The sequence below is a fragment of the Pseudorasbora parva genome, chromosome 12 (assembly GCF_024679245.1).
Source record: "Pseudorasbora parva isolate DD20220531a chromosome 12, ASM2467924v1, whole genome shotgun sequence".
Classification (NCBI taxonomy): domain Eukaryota; kingdom Metazoa; phylum Chordata; class Actinopteri; order Cypriniformes; family Gobionidae; genus Pseudorasbora; species Pseudorasbora parva.
The window spans coordinates 16449239-16455238 of NC_090183.1; positions in this window are offsets into that span (position 1 = coordinate 16449239).

The following is a 6000-nucleotide window of genomic DNA, read 5'->3' on the forward strand; positions in this document are numbered from 1 at the left end:
GAGTTTTAAGCCCGCTATCGAAGCATCTTGGGCCTCCATAACACCTCAGCAGTGCCACAGGCTGATCGCCTCCATGTCACGCCGCATTGAAGCAGTCATTTCTGCAAAAGGATTCCCGACCAAGTATTGAGTGCATAACTGAACATAATTATTTGAAGGTTGACTTTTTTTGTATTAAAAACACTTTTATTTTATTGGTCGGATGAAATATGCTAATTTTTTGAGATTTTTGGGGTTTTCATGAGCTGTATGCCAAAATCATCAGTATTAAAACAATAAAAGACCTGAAATATTTCAGTTGGTGTGCAATGAATCGAAAATATATGAAAGCTTAATTTTTAACATTACATAAATAATGAACTTTTATCACATATGCTCATTTTTTTTAGAAGGACCTGTACCTGTTGGGATGACATTCTGGAACTGTTGTCTCTACAGAGAATGGACACAGCCACAGACTTTGAGCGAAGCCACTGAGGCACCAACATACTTTTTCTCTGAACTTCAGGAGGAGATTGCATAGCCTATAATAGCCTATAATCACATTGCACATATCTTCATTCCTATCTGGAATTGGAATTTTGACTAGTCAAAACTAATAGGCCTACAGCAATGGGTAGGCTATTTAATGCTAAAATGGCTTGTCAGATGTCAAGTAAAAATGCCAATGGGAGCACTTTGTCTTGTCACTCCCCACTTAGATAAAGGCGCGTAACCACAGAAATGCGGCCCAAAATGTATAGCCAAGAAAGCACATCCATATATTATAAAAAGTAGGCCTAATCCCCACAGCTCCGGGGGGTTAAAAAAGGCTTCTGAAGCGAAGTGATGGAAAACTTTTTAAAGTGGATGGATGCACTTTTTTGGGCTTCAAATTTTGGGCTGCCATTTATTCACTGTCATTATAATGCTTGGATTAGCCAGAACATTTTTAATATAACTCGTCTGAAAGAAGAATGTCATACACACCTAGAATAGATTGAAGGTGAGTAAATAATGGTGTAATTTTTATTTTTGGCTGACTTTTAACGCAAAAATATATATCAGTGTTTTGTATACACAACAAAGCTACAGGAAAAAGTTTAACATAGGAAGGTACACAAAGACAGACTTAGTAATTTAAGGAATACTGTAAATGATGACATCCAACGTGCAGGGAAACTATATCTCTATTGATAGAAGTGGGTTTATGGGACACCTCAGGGAAGTGTTTTTGTTTTGTTTTTGTTTATCATGATTCATGATATTCTCAGTATTTCATAGACAATAAGACAAGGAGTTTGTATACAGAAGTTGAGAATATGTATTTGATTGATAATATAAGATTAATTTGGTTATGGTATGATAGGAGACTAACATGAAGAAGAAGACATACAACATTTTATACCAATGTGTAAACAAATAAGGGGCCCAGGTGGACCTGATGTGGTCTGATGGGGGTTTCACATTCCTACATTCACATAAGTGTTGATAGTGATAAAAGTTAATTTGGCTGAGCTTAAAAGATGTGCTTTGGTGATTTTAATGACTTGATCAAGGAATGAAAGGAGGGTTTGTGTAGAATATACCAACTACTAATGTCATGCTTCGGACTGAACTCTTCTCTCTGTCACTGGATTGAAGATTTCCTCACTGGCAGACCTCAGGTGGTGAGAGTGGGACAGTTCACCTCCACCTCCATCACCGTGAGTGTGGGAGCTCCACAGGGCTGTGTCCTCAGTCCCCTGCTCTACTCTCTCTACACGCATGACTGTTTGTCCACACACAGCTCCACCTCTGTCATCAAGTTTGCGGATGATACTGTTGTCCTGGGCCTCATTTCCAACAACAATGAGACCGCATACTTGGACGAGGTGGTGCAACTGACATCTTGGTGCCAAGACAACTGTCTCCTTCTGAATGTGAACAAGACCAAAGAACTGATTGTGGACTTCAGGAAGAGACAGCAATGGTCATATTCCCCTCTCATGATCAGCGGGACACCAGTAGAGAGAGTGAGCAGCTTCAAATACCTGGGTGTGAACATCTCCGAGGACCTGACCTGGACTGCACATAACCAGACACAGGTGAAAAAGGCCAGGCAAAGACTGTACCACCTGCGCCAGCTGAGGAAATTCCGGGCCTCACCAGCTATCCTGAAAACTTTCTATTCTGGGGCAATAGAAAGTTTACTGACTCAGTGCATAACAGCGTGGTATGGTAACAGCACCAGTCACGACTGCAAAGCCCTGCAAAGAGTGGTACGCTTGTCCGAGCGCATCTCAGGGTCAGCTCTCCCGTCTCTGCAGGACATCTACATCAAACGATGCAGAGGTAGAGGTACAAAAATCATCAAGGACATTAATAACCCCGGCCAACCCCCACTTCACCCGGCTGCCTTCTGGTAAACGCTTCCGTAGCCTGATGGCCAAAACTGAGAGACTCAGGAGGAGTTTCTTCCCACAGGCCATCAGACTCCTGAACGCTGTCACTTAACAACATGTGACTTCACCTCACTTCAGTATTAACAACTCACATACTGATATTGCACTGCACTTTATTCTTGTGTTCCATGTAACTACTCATTATAATGCTGTTTGCACATTACACTCCTGCACTTCTGTTATCCACGTATTTATTTTTATAGTCTCCAGTTTACTTTATCTCACTTATTTTATTCCACATCTCTTATTTCTTTTACTTGATTTATTCATAATTCTACATATGTATATTGTAACAAAGTTCGTTTTGTGAGGAAGGAAGAGGACACGGGGGTCGGCTGGACGGTTGATGCTTGTTTATTTGTACTCTTTTTCACTGTCACAATCACACTCAGCAGTGTATAGTGTCTGTCAACTCAAACAACAACAATCACTTCCGGGTCGGCACTTCCGGCTTCCGGTATCTCAGGGTCTGTGTCTCAGCATCAACCGTCCGTCTCTCTCTCTCCTTGGTCTCCGGTTCCACTGGCGTTTTATCCCCTCTCCACGCCCATTACTGGAACAAGATACAGGTGTTATTAATCTGTGTCCAACCCACTCACTTACCGCTCGTCCCGCGGCTCTCTCTCCCGCTGCAGACCTCGCTGAACCACGCCCCCCTTGCCACATACCCCCACCGCCCGACTCAGGCCGGGGAGCCGTCCGGCCTGCAGCCCCCCCCCCCCCCCATTTCTGGAGAGGAAGTCGGCCACAGCCATCTGAGCACCCGGCCTGTGGACCACCTGGAACTTAAAAGGCTGAAGAGCTAGATACCAACGGGTGATCCGCGCGTTGGTATCCTTCATGCGGTGGAGCCATTGGAGAGGAGCGTGGTCCGAACAGAGGGTGAACTCCCGCCCCAGAAGGTAGTAGCGGAGGGTGAGAACGGCCCACCTGATGGCAAGGCATTCTTTTTCGATGGTGCTGTACTTAGCCTCTCTCTTTGAGAGCTTACGGCTAATGTACAGCACCGGCCGCTCTCCCCCCTCCACCTCCTGGGCCAGGACTGCGCCCAGCCCCCTGTCCGACGCGTCAGTCTGCAACAAGAAAGGGAGAGAAAAGTCAGGGGAGTGTAAAAGCGGCCCGCCACATAGAGCAGCCTTAACTTGGGTGAAGGCCTGCTGGCACGGCTCCGTCCACTGGACCATATCTGGTAGCCCCTTTCTAGTAAGGTCGGTCAAAGGGCTGGTGAGGTCCAAATAATTTGGTATAAACCGTCTATAATATCCCGCCAGCCCCAAGAACTGCCTTACCTCCTTTTTGGTCTTGGGTCTCGGACAGGTCGCAATCGCGGCAGTCTTGTCAATTTGGGGACGCACCTGTCCATGACCCAATTGGAAGCCCAGGTACCTTACTTCCACCCGCCCAATCGCACACTTCTTCGGATTGGCCGTGAGCCCCGCTCCTCTCAGCGACCTCAGGACCGCCCTGACATGCTGCATATGCCGCTGCCAATGGTGACTGTAAATCATGATATCGTCCAGGTAGGCAGCAGCATATGCTGCATGGGGACGCAAAATTCTATCCATGAGGCGCTGGAAGGTAGCGGGTACCCCGAACAAACCGAAAGGAAGCGTGACAAATTGGTGCAATCCAAACGGCGGGGTGAAAGCTGTCTTTTCTTTGGACAATGGAGACAAGGGGATCTGCCAATAGCCCTTTGTTAAGTCCAATGTCGAATAAAATCGAGCCGTGCCCAGCCGATCAAGCAACTCGTCAACCCGCGGCATTGGATAAGCGTCGAATTTCGACACTGCATTCACCTTGCGATAGTCCACACGGAACCTGACCGAGCCGTCGGTCTTAGGGACCAAAACTATCGGGCTCGCCCAGTCACTGTTGGACTCCTCTATTACTCCCATGTCGAGCATTGCCCCTAATTCCTCCTGAACCACCTTTTTCTTGTGTTCAGGCAATCGATACGGCCGGCTGCGAACTACCACGCCCGGCTCGGTCTCGATATGGTGCTGAATTAAGTCGGTACGTCCCGGTAGGGGCGAGAACACGTCGGCGAACTCCGCCTGTAATTTTGATAAATCAGTGAGTTGGGACGGTGAGAGATGATCTCCACCAGGGGCCAGCGTGACCGATTGTGCTTTGATGCTCGCTTCTGGCCCGAGATCATCCTCTCCCCCGATCACCGTTGCCAACAACACTGATTCCACCTCATTCCATTTTTTAAGCAGGTTGAGGTGGTATATTTGACGCGCCCCGTTCCTATCGGATCGTATCACTTCATAATCGAGATCTCCGATCTGTCGTGCGACCTCAAACGGCCCCTGCCACTTTGACATTAATTTCGAGCTCGACGTAGGGAGTAATACGAGCACTTTCTCTCCCGGTGTGAATTTGCGTAGCTTCGTACCTCTGTTATAAGACCGGCTCTGGCGGTCCTGGGCTTGTAACAAATTCTCCCTGGATAGCCGCCTCAAGGTGTGGAGTTTTGTTCGCAAGTCCAGCACATATTGAATTTCATTTTTTGCCAAAGAAGGTCCCTCCTCCCAAGTTTCTCGCAGGACGTCCAGCACCCCTCGTGGCTGGCGCCCGTAGAGAAGCTCGAAGGGGGAAAACCCCGTGGAGGCTTGGGGAACCTCCCACACGGCAAATAAGAGGGGTTCTAACCACCGATCCCAATTTTTGGCGTCTTCCTGCACGGACTTACGGATCATGGATTTAAGTGTGCGATTAAACCGTTCGACCAAGCCGTCCGTTTGTGGGTGATAAACGCTTGTTCGAATGGACTTAATGCCCAATAATCCGTATAGTTCGCTTAACGTACGTGACATAAACGGCGTGCCTTGATCAGTGAGGATTTCTTTTGGAATCCCCACCCGGGAGATTAGTCGAAACAGTGCGTCCGCAACACTCTTCGCGGAGATGTTGCGGAGGGCCACTGCTTCCGGATATCGTGTTGCGTAATCCCCAATGACTAACGCAAAACGATGGCCGCGTGTGGATCGCTCTAATGGCCTGATGAGGTCCATTGCAATTCTCTCGAAGGGGACCTGCATTAATGGAAGTGGGCGCAACGGCGCTTTTGGGGCGGCCAGTGGATTCACCAACTGACATTCCGGACACGACGCGCACCACCTGCGCACGTTGTCATGAATGCCTGGCCAAAAAAATCGGGTCATTAGACGATTCAGCGTGGCCGCCTGTCCCAGGTGGCCAGCCATCGGGTTAGAGTGAGCCGCCTGGAAAAGCATTTCCCGGCGGCTCTTTGGTACTAACAATTGGGTTGTATCCACCTTTGTCTGAGTGTCTTGGGTCACTCGATACAACCGATCCTTTATTATGGCAAAATAAGGATAAGTGACGGGCAAGGCGGGTTGAAGAGACTGGCCGCCGATAGAGCAGACCTGTTGGAAGGCATTTTTTAGGGTCTCATCTTGTGACTGCTCCAGAGGGAAGTCATCGCGGTCCGAGAGAATCAGTCTCTCGATCCCGCTCGATTCCTCTGAAGCTGTCCCCAAGGGTCCCGTTTCAGTCTCGCCAAGCTGCACTCGCGCCGCCCCCATCCTAGCCTTTTTCTCCCAAGCGG